Below are 15,055 nucleotides of genomic sequence, written 5' to 3' on the forward strand. Positions count from 1 at the left end.
AAGCTGGCATTTAAACCCAAGCTAGTAAGGTGCGTGTGCAGTTGCAGTCACTTACATATAATGTCTGGCAAGAAGTGAAAAGTCACATGGTTTTGGGGGGAATGAGATTCTAAAGTGTGCACAAACATATCTGACCCCACTCTATAGGATGATGCACAACAAAGAAGTGTGAAGGGTCATGAATAGAAACATCTCCCACTATTGGCTGGCCACATATCTACTTTACCAACAATAGAGTTTCAGAAAATATGGGCTTCTGGCAGGATGGTTTTTTCCATGACTTTATATCGCCTATTAGGCTTCCAACGTCAACGAAAATTTTATCTCTAAAGTACTGTCTTGTTATAATAAACAACACGCCATGAAGTGCCAATTTTATTATTATTTCTTTATAGCAGGACAGTTCAGCAGTTATGCTGCTTATAAATGACCTAGATGTAAAACAGAGGCTTTCAGGAAGTTTTGATTCCCTGCAAGTGCATAATCTAAAACAAGCTAACGTGTGTGAAGCAGACTTTATAGTCCTTCACAGCCACTTCTTCTTTATGGTGGTTGCTATGGTTACACACAATGCTAACATGTTCAGTTTGTTTACTGTAGCCAACCTGTAGTTTAAAGATGATTGTTTAATCTGATTAGAATTAATAGTTTAAAACATTTAAAATGAAAGTCACGCTTCTCACTCTCAACGTCTGTTCTTGGGCCAATTTTTCAGGCATCCTGCTTGCATTTCCTGCTAATTTTTCCTTTCCCTCTTCATCACCTCTGGCCATTTCTGACATCACAGTGGGCTTTCCAGAACCGAAATTGACTTAAAGGTCCAATCAACAATTGTGGTTAAGTGTAAAACCTTAAAAGCCTGAACATTTCAGCGTATCTGGCACTTGGCAGATGCTTTTATCTAAAGTTACTTACTATTGTGACAGTATACAATCTAAGCAATTAAGGAAAAGGGGCCTTGCTGAAAGGCCCAACAGTGGCAACCTGGCAGTGGTGGAATTTTAACCAGTGACCTCTTGATTAGTAGTAAAGTAGCTTAACTGCTAGGCCGCCACTTCATAATTCTGAGGTAACATTTCTTGGAATTGTGACGGGAGCATGAATCAAAAGCAATTTAAGCCATTTTTGATTCCTACTGGAGCTGTCCTGTTATAAAAAGCTATTACACATCTGCCTGACAAATCTGAAAGCAGCAGTTCGGTGACTAGATTATAATAGTAATTTAAACTTTAATCTATCTGGTTTCTTCATCTAAATTTTACACAAAGTAAAGGTGCTAGGCTTGCAATCTGGAGCAAAGCCAGATTCTCTCTGTTGACAGTGAACAGAAGACCAATCATTATGGCTGTTACAGTTATTAGGTAACTAATGGCAAGTATTTTTACTAATCAGGATTCTTTTTGATGACCACAAGTGTCTGGTTCTACATTTACATTTTCGACATTTAGCAGACGCCTTTATCCAAAGTCACTTTCAGTAGTGTGACAGTATACTGTCTGAGCAATTGAGGGTTAAGGGCCTTGCTCAAGGGCCCAACAGCAGCAACCCGGCAGTGCTGGGGCTTGAACCGGCGACCTTCTGATTACTAGTCCAGTACCTTAACCACTAGGCTACAGTGTCCCACAGTTGTTCTACAATTGTAGAACAAGAAGCAGGACAATGATCAAGAACACCAGTTCAGGCAAGTTCACATCTGAACGGATAAAAAGAAATGGAATTTAATTTTACAAAAGGCTTAGTCAAAGTGTTGACCTGAATCCAGTAGAGATACTGTAATAACACCAGACTCTAGCTGTTCAGGCCCCAAACCAGCAGTGTGTCTGATTTCAATGAGTTCTGCTAAGAATGACATAAAGGATTGATTTCAATTTCTAGAAAGTGGACACTAGGCAGACTGCAGACTATGCAGTCTTTTATGCCACATTTTCGTCCCACATTTTGTCCATGATTTTTACTTAATTAATGAAAATGATGGCAATCTGGTCCCACTGTGGCTTACAAGCTGTAACACTAAGCCTCTGCAATGGGTGTTTGTGTACAAGTTTATTTTGTGTTTATGTGCCTGTTAAAATTCATTTATTTAATTATTATTATTTTTCTGCATGACATATTATTTTGGGTGGGTTGTGACCCAGGGTTTGCAAAACCCTGCTTTATGTCACCACTTCTAAGAAGCAGGTTTAGGTGTCAGTGGTTCAGCCAGCCTTGTCAGATGCTTAACACACACACAGCCGTGTGTCAGTTTATCTGTTCAAGTATTGGAGGAATACCTGGAGCAAAGTGTGCTACTCCTCTCCTCCTTGACCGGCGTGGAGGCTGACCATGCTGTGGTGGAAAATTGAGCTGAAGTCATTGCTGCTAAAGGTGGTGGATCCAGACGCAATTACTTTTTCCCAGCACTGTATATGTATGTATACTTTGACTTGTCATAAAGTAAATGCTGTCCTCTTATAGGGCAGTGGTAGCTCAGCCAGCAGTCAAGATAAAAGACAGACAATCAGAAGGTTGCCAGTTAAGGCCCAACTACCCCCAAGTTGCCACTGTTGAGCCTCTGAGCATGGTTCTTAGCCCTCAATTTCTAGAACTGTACTTAATTGTAACAATTGTAAGTCGCTTTGGATAAACGCGTCCGCTAAATGCCACAAATGTAAATGTAGAGTGGTACCTTGAAACTTAACGTCAATTGGTTCTGGGAGTGGCATTGAGATTAAAAGGGGTTGAGTTTCAAGGTATTTGTTCCTATAAGGATGGATGGGAGACCTGTTAATGCACTGCATGGTCCCATGGAACCGCATATATTTTAGGCTAATGTAAAATAATGGGGTTGTTTTTGACACTTATACACTGAAAATAACACAAATATAATATAAAAACACTGAAATACAATTGAAAACAGTTAAAAATCAATATAAAAATACAATAAAACCTGCACTTTAACTTAACTTCTTTATTGTTTCCTTATGCTTCTTAATCGTGGAGATGCTTGATCTTGGAATACTGTATTCCTTAGCGAGTTCAGTAAGGGCGCATTCATGTGAGAAGCCGCAAAGAGGCGGCTTATGCACTGGCTGTGCTGTTATTTCCTATAAAGTGTGGTGGTCCACAAAGCCTAACGTGATTAATTGTACTAAAACAACGAGCGAGGAATTTCATTAGTGGAGAGAACCTATGAGCAGTAATAATAAGTAATAATAAGTTTTAAAGAGTTCGAGTTTAGGTGACGTCAAGTTACAAGGTACCACTGTGTATGTTGTTGCGTAGTAGCCACAGCTTAGTTTCTTTTAAATGAGCATCACAGCCAATTAACAGCCTACTGTTATGTTAGAAATATCATCCAAGCAACCGGTCATTAACGATCTGTGTTACAAAACTAGAGTCTTAATGAGAGGAAAACAGTTGTGCTGTAAATGTAACGTACATTCTCTCTCGCGCTCTCAGTATGGATCCACTGAAGCCGTGCTAGCAGTCGAGCCCAGGCATGAATATTTATAAGAAGAAGAAAGAAAGGGTGGTGAGGTGTTTGTGAAGGACGGCTTGTGTCAGGAAAAAAAAAAGAATTGAAAGAGTGTGAGACGGAGAGGGAGGGGTGCAGCAGTCAGTCACTCCCTGATGTACCCGTCGTCCCTCTATCCATCTATCTGTCCTCTCTTTCTCTCTCTCTGCCCGTCTCTCCGAGAGCTGAGGTAATGACTCTCGCAGGGGATCTGGACATCCAGCCTCAGCTCAGGCAGGCGTCCATTAAACATTTTAGTTCACACACACACACACACACACACACACACACAAACACACACACATTCGACTTCACAGACCAGAAGCAGGCATCCATTACACTCCTCAAACAACCTGTGTGTGTTTTACCTCAAAGAATACAGCACACACACACACACACACACACGTATCCTGCACAGCATCAGCAGTAAAACCAGGCTCCACTTCCACAACTCCTGCACCAAGTCACCTCGACAGGAAACGCACACACACACACACACATATACACACACACGTCCTTGAAAGAGACAGAAAGGGAGGGAGGACATCCCACATCTGTTCTTGAGCCCATTTTTCAGGCATCCTCCTTGCATTTCGTGCCACTTTTTTCTTTCCCTCTTCATCACCTCCTGCCATCTCTGACAGCACCACAGTGGGCTTTCCAGAACTGAAAGTGACTCAAAGGTCCAATCAACAATACTGGTTAGGTGTAAAACCTAAAAGGCCTGAACAAATACAACTTATTCGGTTAGTGTTTCAATAATTCTGAGGGCAAATTTTGAGGCTAAAAGAGCACTTTCTGATTCTTTAAGCATTGTGACCGATGGCTGGACCTAACACAGGAAATTCAACATGCAAGACACTTCTTCTTTTTACCAACCAGAGATGGTTTCACACTGAACAGTCGCGCACTGCTTTTTATTTTTACCGTCTCTCATGCAGACGTCTACCACCCAGACGAGGCTGCAATTGCAGCATTAATTTGGAAACCCTTTGACCATCTCTACCGACAGACACAGCCAGCCGCTCAACTGCGTAGCTGAGATTCAAACTCAAATCTCAGCGGTGGTGGGCTAGTGCATCTGACTGCTGCTCCACCTGAGGTCCATTCTTCCACTTGGAAGAATATTGTAGAAATGCTAATCATTTCGAATGTAAGTCTATAGAAAATAGAATATAGTGCCTTTATTTGTCATTTATACATATAAAAGTGTACAGTACAACAAATTGTTTGGAAGCTGGCGCCCCTGAATCAGAAATGGTTAAGGACCTTGCTCATGGGCCCAACAGTGGCTACATGGCAGAGCTGGGATTTCAGTTCATAGCCCAAAGCGCTACTCACTAGGCTACCACTGTCATGATACATAACCGAATAGGAAACAGAGGCACGTCCTTGTGCTGATTGTGAGATTGTGGTGATCCACCTTATTTCTCACCCCTATTTACAGACACTTGGGTGCAATAAAGAGCAACGTTTTCCCCCCTCTTGTTCTGTATTTATTCACAGGTGTTAAAATGTGTCTTTTGACTTTTCTGAACCCAAGTTAAAGCTGTAAGCAAAGGACAAAATAAGAGAAACGTATTGGTTCAATATTATATAACAGGGCTACTACTGACCTGAAACTCTGAACTAATACTGGATAAATAAGGTCCTACCTCATTCACGGCCGTGGAAATCGCGTCACGGACCATTAAATGAGCCATTTCCCATGTAATATGCAATTTGCTATGAAATAAAAAAGTTTACTGGTTAATTTGCATTATGAGGTGGTCCCAGCAATCCTACAGCAATTCAATTAGCAATCGGTTAGTCAAAATGTCCAAGATGTCGAAGTCTAAAGCAGCTAAAAACACTACTCAGGTAACTGAGCTTGGAAAACTCCCAACCGATTCTGTGGACACAGGGGGGTGTCAAAACAATATTTTTTGTCTTTGAGACCACCGCTGGTTTACATTCAATAGGCTGTGCTGTGTATTGTAGCTTCCATTTATTCTATCATTCAATTTTTAAGTGTAAATTAATGACCACCGTGAAATGTAGCACTTTTCTGTAAAAATCCATGAAATCTGTGATATTTGATCTGGGTCTGGGAAATTAAACACATTTTTCCATGAATTTAGTAGTGCCCTATGGACAAGGTTTTAAATTTTTTTCTGATCTGATTAAACTTATTCACACCAAAAATTTCAATAAAGGTTTAGTTGGCGTACTGATGATCCCTCATACTAAGATGGTGTTATTATTGTAATATGTTAGGGAGACGTGTGTCCAATATCAATAGCAATATGTTAAATCTTAAGAAATCACAGTAAGAACTGACCAAGAAGAAACAAAACGGAAATATCACGTGGTGTTTTCCTGGCTTCTGTTTCCATTCTGGGAAAAAAAGGCCAGTCTCACACAGGACAGGATATTTTAGGAAATGTTGTTCTCCCATCATGTGCAGAGGGGAATCTTTGTTGGCTCCTTTTTATTCTGTTCTAAAAGAACCTCACATCTGTAGAGGAAGACTCTTTAGCCTGCTTTAACTTTCAGACCTCCCTTTGGGTGTCCCAGCAGCCCCGTTCCTATCTGTGCTTTATTCGTGAGAAACGGGGCTGAGCACACACTCTAAATAATCCTCATTTTTACCAGTAGTGTGAGTCTACATTCCCTTTAGGTTCCTTGGAGAGGAAGAGGGTCGCTGCCTGTTTCATTGCATTTTATATACTGTAGAGCAGGACATGTTCATCAATATATGATTACCTAATTTCAGTACATTGATAAAAACATGCTTTATTTTTAATTATTAAACAATATACTTTAATATTATTTTGATCTCTTGAGGTTAACTGGTATTTTTAGGTAGTTTTTACAGCTGGTTCAAATATTTGTAGCCGGGATCAATCCCAGACTCCTTTGGGGAAGGCTGGATCTGGTCTCTGTGTTTTATCCACTCATCACAGTGTTTGTTTGTTTATTTATTATGATTTTAAGGTCGTCAAACAAGATTCATCAGTTCAAGTTTAACATCAAACACAGTCATGGACAATTTTGTGTTTCCAATTCACCTCACTTGTATATTTTTGGACTGTGGGAGGAAACCGGAGCTCCTGGAGGAAACACACGCAGACACGGGGAGAACATGCAAACTCCACACAGAAAGGCCCCGTACCCCTCCACCTGGGGACTAACCACAGGACCTTCTTGCTGTGCTGCCTACCACGCCACGGTGCCTCCCATTTATCATAAAACTTGACACAGAAGAGCGGACACACACAGACACGGGGAGAACATGCCAACTCCACACAGAGATGACCTAGATTGCTCCATCTGGAACTCAAACCCTGGACCTTCTCACTGTGAGGTGACAGTGCTACCCACCGAGCCATCAAAAACAGCAAGAAAGGCTCACAGACAGCTGTGGTCAGTATCCACCGACAAGGGACAAGCCATGAATTACAGACAGGTTGTTGTGTGGCCAAGACTATCAATGCCAGAGGACATGGAAGCCAAGGCGTCCGGTATGGACCAACAGAAGAGCTACTGTGGCTCACATTGGAGATCATCTTAATACTGGTGATAAGATGAATGTGTCACAATACACAGTGTGTGTATGTTCGTCATCAAACATGCCATTAGGTGAGCTGGCTGCTCTTACTGGCCACTATGTGTGAGTGAGTGAATGAGTAAATGTGTGCTATGATACCTGAATGAATGAGCATGACATTACTAATAGGATTCTTGTAAGATTAGGATGATGTCAACGGCAAAGCCAATTAAATAGCTAATCACAATTCTTCATCAGCTCAAATCGTAACTGCTACGGGCCTGATGAAGCTGATGAAGACGAAGCTGGTAATGTATGAGGACAGAATGGAAAGGACAAAATCCTCAGCTGGGCTGCAGAGATGACGCCTTGCTCTTTCCTACGATTCACAGAAATCGATGCAGTGACGGATCCATTAGCATTATTGATTGGTTATGGTGGCTGAAGCGGACAGGAGCAGGCACGACGTAGAGATGTATCTTAAACCGTCTCGAAGGAACACAAAGTCTCACACATCATTGTGCGGCACACGTTCGCAGATAAAAGCACTAAGGAATCATATATCCCCCTTATTTAAACAATTACAAATGATTAGCACTGCCATTGAGATCTGAATCAGCCTAGTGGTTAATGTACTGGACTAGTAATCAAAAAGGTTGCTGGTTCAAGCCCCATTACTGCCAGGTTGCCAGTGTTGGGCCCTTAAGCAAGGTCCTTAACCCTCAATTGCTTAGGCAATATGCTGTCCCAGCACTGTAAGTCGCTTTGGATAAAAAGCATCTGCTAAATGCCGTAAATGTAAATATAAGACTGGCCAGGAGAAATCCAGCCAAACAAAACTGTACGAGATGATGGGAATGAAAGACAGAGCAAAGTGAGGACGAGAACAGGAAAGACAGGGAAGAAAGGAAGTGTCCTTGTATTTCTGTCACTCTCTGCAACCACCAGGGAGCTGAACAATGAGGCGCAGCAGCAACAGCTCGGCCTGAGTAATAGCACGTTCCTCAGCTACTGCGCCTCCATTAATTGCCAGATTAAAGAGCCTTAGAAATAAAAAAATAAAAAAATAAATAAAAATGGTGCCCAGTGTGTACCGCTATTGAAGCTAATGCTCTCGGAAAAGGGTAGTTACTCGGAATATATGCACTCGCTAGTCAAATATCTGTTATTAAATACAGAGGGGCTTTTTTAAATCATCGGGTAGTGTTTCATTTGCAGATTCCTTGTAATGGAGACAAATGCTGCAGCACTGATTGTTGAAAAAGAGCGTGAAACCAAAAGGAAATAAAAAAACTGGTGTATCTAAATGGGAAAAATATCAGGGATTCTAAAGATTTTAAATTGTAAAATTACATTTACATTTTCAGCATTTAGCAGACACCTTTATCCAAAGTGACTTACAGTACAGTTACAGTATACAATCTGAGCACTTGAGGGTTAAGGGCCTTGCTCAAGGGCCCAACAGCAGCAACCTGGAAGTGGTGGGGCTTGAACCAGCGACATTCTGATTACTAGTCCAATACCCTAACCACTAGGCTACAGCTTGCCGTGAAATAAAAAAATATCATTTTAATGCCTCTTGAATGGGTATTTTAATTTTTGTCCACCGATCAGGCATAACATTATGACCACCTTCCAAATATTGTGTTGGTCCCCCTTTTGCTGCCCCATATGCAACAAACTGTGATGCACTGTGTATTCTGACACCTTTCTATCAGAACCAGCATTAACTTCTTCAGCAGTTTGAGCTACAGTAGCTCGTCTGTTGGATCAGACCACACGGGCCAGCCAGCCTTCGCTCCCCACGTGCATCAATGAGCATTTACCACTGTTTCTTCCTTGGACCACTTTTGATAGATACTGACCACTGCAGACCGGGAACACCCCACAAGACCTGCAGTTTTGGATGCTTGACCCAGTCGTCTAGCCATCACAATTTAGCCCTAGTCAAACTCCCTCAAATCCTTACGCTTGCCTATTTTTCCTGCTTCTAACACATCAACTTTAAGGATAAAATGGATGCTCACTGGATGCTTTTTTATTTTACACTCCTCTCCTGCGTTTCCCCTCACACCGTATCCTGCATTCTCATTGGCTGTTCGACATGTCACTCATTCCCAGTCGCACATCTCACATCAGATATCTGACATGCTAGAAAACTCGATCCGGTCGCCGAGCGCTCGGTGAGCCGGTCAGATCGAGTTGTTGGATAGTTCACACTTAGCGATCGAGAGCCGAGTTTTGATCGCCGAGCGAACGCCGAGTTGCTCCCGAGCCGGCAAATCTAGCGCCGACCAGTCGCCGAGCGAAAATCAGGGCAAAAATCGTGTAGTGTGAACCAGGCATAACGCAGCAACGTGCACTAGGCACACGGTATCAGATGTTTAGTATCAGAGCCTCGTTTGCGAGTACGAGTACAAGTTAATGAGCGCGGTATCTGGCAAATACCCGATACCAGTATCGGTACTCATGCATCTCTAGTTTAAATGTCTAGTTTTAGTGCACCTGTGTCCACTGTAGCCTCAGCAGTGGAAGTGGAAGACCATATGTGGTCTTTTGTTGCTGTGGCTCACCCACTTTACGGTTTAAGTGTGGTGTGAGATGCTTTTCTGCTAATCACAGTTATAAACAGTTAATGTAGCCTTCCTGTCAATGTGGACCAGTCTGGCCATTCTCCTCATTTAATTCTTACTATTTTATTTGAGCACTTCTTCCCTTTATCTCCCAATCAAGTTGTATCCAATTCTTCCAGATATGTCTCATCACGGCTGCAGACCCGTACCCTGACCGAGGAGAGTCGCTCATTACACACGCCCCTCTGACATCTGTACTAGGAAACCACTTTATTCAGAGCAGTATTACATACGGAGAGTCACACACTGATCTCCATTATTCCCCGTCTCTGTGCAGGTGCCTTCGACCAGCCGACAGAGGCCGCAATTGCTGCAGCAATGAGGAGTCCATTCGCCCTCAGACATCAGCTGATTGTGATATCAAAGCTGAGATTTGAACTTAAGAGTTTGAGATCTTAAGATAACATAAGATAGATAGCCTTTTATTATCCCACAAAGGGAAATTTGCAACGTTACAGTGGATGTTTAAAAATATAGAGATATTAAAATGTTTAAATTACACATGAATAAAAATAAGAGGTTTAGAAGACGTTAAAAACAAATCTAGTAAATAAAGTAGAATACATTAAAAAAAAAAGAAGAATAGAAGACGAGCTGCTGTAACTGGCTGCCACACGAGCGCCGTCGTAAGTTCATTCATTTATCTTGGTGGTGGTAAGAACGTTTTGAGAAACAAGACATTTATGCACAAAGAACTGCCGCTCACTGGATGCTTTTTGTTTTCCACACATTTCTGTGTAAATTGTACATTTCAAATGTCAATTTAAAGACAAGTGTCTGTCAGACACAGACATGGGCAGACAATTTTTACAGCAAAGTATTGAAGGTATTCACTTTAAATTAAGGTTGAAATCTAAATAGCATGAGATATACAAAATATGAAGATAAAACAGAATTTATAATGAATAAATAAAACAGACTTTAAGAAGCCATATAGATATAGATGAGTAGCTGTGCACTGTGAAGGTTTGGTAAACAGATAAAGTGTGTATTCCTTCCTTACATCCATTTCTTTCCCAGGTAAATAAAGAAATCAAAGACCATAGTTGTCAAAACCATGGTAATAATTTGGATTCTGGTAAAAACTGCAATAAATAAATAAAATAAAAGCCAAAACTTTTGAAGATCAATGTAATGGTATTCACAGAACCAGAAAACAGTGTATGGTCGACAGATAAATAGCAGTAGTAAAATCCTATTTTCATATTACCCCACCCTAACAAGCAGTAGTGCCAAATAAACAATACTCACTGTGTGGGAGTGTCCTCAGCTCTGTAACATCACTGCTCTTCCACCTGACAAAGAAAAAAACACAGACGGCTTTACTTTTCTGATCTGTCGAGATCACATGGCATGACGTGCTGAGCTTTAGAGATGAGAGAAATGAAACCAAGAGCAGTTGGTTCCAATCTCCAGATAGATTTAGTCTAAAGGAAACAAGCCGGCAAAAACAAGTTTCGCCTTTGTGGTCAAACTGTAAAAAACCATGATGTTTGCACCCGGACCAGTGGCTGTCACACTCACACACACATACACACACATGCCCACACATGTGGGGCAAAACATTATTCAAACTACACAGAGTGTTACGTTTACACTCCCAGTTCCATTTTTCCTGCTAAACCTGTTGGAATTAAAGTCAGCCTTTAAGACTCCGGGTGTGTGGGATGATTTTTCCTAGCGTACATGCCGAGAGAACCAGTCCTCTCCAGTTTTCTCACGGCCTTTACTGTGCATGTGTGTGTACGTTACACAACGTCTGTGCGCGTATTTGTTTGCGAGTTTATCACAGTACAGATATTTTTTCCAATCTCCTCAATCAGCATTAACTGCGTAAACACACACACACACACACACGACCCACAAGTGAAAAAGCACAGCGCTCACCAAAAACAGAACCCATACCACTAACAAAGTGCATACACAATCCAAACCACAGCTGTCAGAACAGTCAGTTCCTATTTCATGCTTGCAGAAGCCTTTTTCCATTCAACCTACAGCACCTGAAACTAAAAACATGCCCGATGACAGACTGCAGCACCAGCGCTACCACTACTACTTTTCTGGCACCAGTTGGACTTTCTAAACCCTATAAACCGCCAGCAGTTTCAAGATTAATCCTCAGTTTGATACAATGCCATATCAGGAAACCAAAATAACCTTTGACGTCAGGAGTTTATATACTTATATACTCTATACAGTATAGATTACTGTTTTTTTTTTTTTAAGCAGAAGCTACCAGCCATTCCACCAGATAGCTGCCCATACCACTAGGGTTCACCCTTACCCCTTGATTGCTTGGATTGTATATGGTCACAATTGTAAATCGATTTGAATTATAGTGTATTGCTTTTCATATTTGGAGCAGAAGCTACCAGCCAATCCACCAGATAGCTGTCCATACCATTAGAGTCCACCATTGTAATTAACAGTTGGCAGCAGTTGCAGTATTATTCCTCAGTTTTGGTAGTTTTGGTTAAGGTACAGGATTAGTAATTAGAGAGTTTCTGGTTCAAGCCCCACATCTGCCAAGTTACCACTGTTGGGCCCTTGAGCAAGTCCCCTAACCCTCGATGGCTTGGATTGTAATATGGTCAAAATTGTAAATCGATTTGGATGATAGATTATGCTTTTTTATATTTTGAGCAGAAGCTACCAGCCAATCCACCAGATAGATGTCCATACCACTAGGGTCCACCATTGTACTTAACAGTTTTGGTAGCTCAGTGGTTAAGGTACAGGACAAGTAATTCGAAGGTTGCTGGTTCAAGCCCCACATCTGCAATGCCTGCCAGGAAACCAAAATAACCTTTTATGTCAAACATTTATATATATATATATATACAGTACCTTGCAAAAGTATTCAGCCCCCTTGAACTTTTCAACCTTTTGCCACATTTCAGGCTTCAAACATAACGATATGAAATTGTAATTTTTTGTGAAGAATCAACAACAAGTGGGACACAATCGTGAAGTGGAACGAAATTTATTGGATATTTTAAACTTTTTTTAGAAATAAAAAACTGAAAAGTGGGGCGTGCAATATTATTCGGCCCCCTTGCGTTAATACTTTGTAGCGCCACCTTTTGCTGCGATTACAGCTGCAAGTCGCTTGGGGTATGTCTCTATCAGTTTTGCACATCGAGAGACAGAAATTTTTTCCCCATTCTTCCTTGCAAAACAGCTCGAGCTCAGTGAGGTTGGATGGAGAGCGTTTGTGAACAGCAGTTTTCAGCTCTTTCCACAGATTCTCGATGGGATTCAGGTCTGGACTTTGACTTGGCCATTCTAACACCTGGATACGTTTATTTGTGAACCATTCCATTGTAGATTTTGCTTTATGTTTTGGTTCATTGTCTTGTTGGAAGATAAATCTCCGTCCCAGTCTCAGGTCTTTTGCAGACTGCAACAGGTTTTCTTCCAGAATGGTCCTGTATTTGGCTCCATCCATCTTCCCATCAATTTTAACCATCTTCCCTGTCTCTGCTGAAGAAAAGCAGGCCCAAACCATGATGCTGCCACCACCATGTTTGACAGTGGGGATGGTGTGTTCAGGGTGATGAGCTGTGTTGCTTTTACGCCAAACATAACGTTTTGCATTGTGGCCAAAAAGTTCGATTTTGGTTTCATCTGACCAGAGCACCTTCTTCCACATGCTTGGTGTGTCTCCCAGGTGACTTTTTATAGATATCTTTGAGAAATGGCTTTCTTCTTGCCACTCTTCCATAAAGGCCAGATTTGTGCAGTGTACGACTGATTGTGTCCTATGGACAGAGTCTCCCACCTCAGCTGTAGATCTCTGCAGTTCATTCAGAGTGATCATGGGCCTCTTGGCTGCATCTCTGATCAGTCTTCTCCTTGTTTGAGCTGAAAGTTTAGAGGGACGGCCGGGTCTTGGTAGATTTGCAGTGGTCTGATACTCCTTCCATTTCAATATGATCGCTTGCACAGTGCTCCTTGAGATGTTTAAAGCTTGGGAAATCTTTTTGTATCCAAATCCAGCTTTAAACTTCTCCACAACAGTATCTCGGACCTGCCTGGTGTGTTCCTTGGTCTTCATGATGCTCTCTGCGCTTTAAACAGAACTCTGAGACTGTCACAGAGCAGGTGCATTTATACGGAGACTTGATTACACACAGGTGGATTCTATTTATCACCATCAGTCATTTAGGTCAACATTGGATCATTCAGAGATCCTCACTGAACTTCTGGAGTGAGTTTGCTGCACTGAAAGTAAAGGGGCTGAATAATATTGCACGCCCCACTTTTTAGTTTTTTATTTCTAAAAAAAGTTTAAAATATCCAATAAATTTCGTTCCACTTCACGATTGTGTCCCACTTGTTGTTGATTCTTCACAAAAAATTACAATTTCATATCGTTATGTTTGAAGCCTGTAATGTGGCAAAAGGTTGAAAAGTTCAAGGGGGCCGAATACTTTTGCAAGGCACTGTATATATATATATATATATATATATATATATATATATATATATATATATACAGGGGTTGGACAAAATAACTGAAACACCTGTCATTTTAGTGTGGGAGGTTTCATGGCTAAATTGGACCAGTCTGGTGGCCAATCTTCATTAATTGCACATTGCACCAGTAAGAGCAGAGTGTGAAGGTTCAATTAGCAGGGTAAGAGCACAGTTTTGCTCAAAATATTGCAATGCACACAACATTATGGGTGACATACCAGAGTTCAAAAGAGGACAAATTGTTGGTGCACGTCTTGCTGGCGCATCTGTGACCAAGACAGCAAGTCTTTGTGATGTATCAAGAGCCACGGTATCCAGGGTAATGTCAGCATACCACCAAGAAGGACAAACCACATCCAACAGGATTAACTATGGACGCAAGAGGAAGCTGTCTGAAAGGGATGTTCGGGTGCTAACCCGGATTGTATCCAAAAAACATAAAACCACGGCTGCCCAAATCACGGCAGAATTAAATGTGCACCTCAACTCTCCTGTTTCCACCAGAACTGTCCGTCGGGAGCTCCACAGGGTCAATATACACGGCCGGGCTGCTATAGCCAAACCTTTGGTCACTCTTGCCAATGCCAAACGTCGGTTTCAATGGTGCAAGGAGCGCAAATCTTGGGCTGTGGACAATGTGAAACATGTATTGTTCTCTGATGAGTCCACCTTTACTGTTTTCCCCACATCCGGGAGAGTTACGGTGTGGAGAAGCCCCAAAGAAGCGTACCACCCAGACTGTTGCATGCCCAGAGTGAAGCATGGGGGTGGATCAGTGATGGTTTGGGCTGCCATATCATGGCATTCCCTTGGCCCAATACTTGTGCTAGATGGGCGCGTCACTGCCAAGGACTACCGAACCATTCTGGAGGACCATGTGCATCCAATGGCGGTGCCGTGTATCAGGATGACAATGCA

General features: G+C 41.8%; 1 protein-coding gene across 13 annotated transcripts in view; it reads right to left on the reverse strand.

Moving 5' to 3' along the window:
* The window catches only part of baz2ba (bromodomain adjacent to zinc finger domain, 2Ba), a 182,842-nt gene that overhangs the window by 134,753 nt on the left and 33,034 nt on the right, over nt 1-15,055 (reverse strand). For all 13 annotated transcript variants that reach the window (XM_062997698.1, XM_062997695.1, XM_062997697.1 and 10 more), the window contains exon 2: nt 10,907-10,950. The gene's annotated coding sequence lies outside the window, so the exon portion shown is untranslated. The remainder of the gene's footprint in view (nt 1-10,906; nt 10,951-15,055) is intronic.

This window comes from Trichomycterus rosablanca, chromosome 6 (genome assembly GCF_030014385.1).
Source record: "Trichomycterus rosablanca isolate fTriRos1 chromosome 6, fTriRos1.hap1, whole genome shotgun sequence".
In the NCBI taxonomy this organism is placed as follows: domain Eukaryota; kingdom Metazoa; phylum Chordata; class Actinopteri; order Siluriformes; family Trichomycteridae; genus Trichomycterus; species Trichomycterus rosablanca.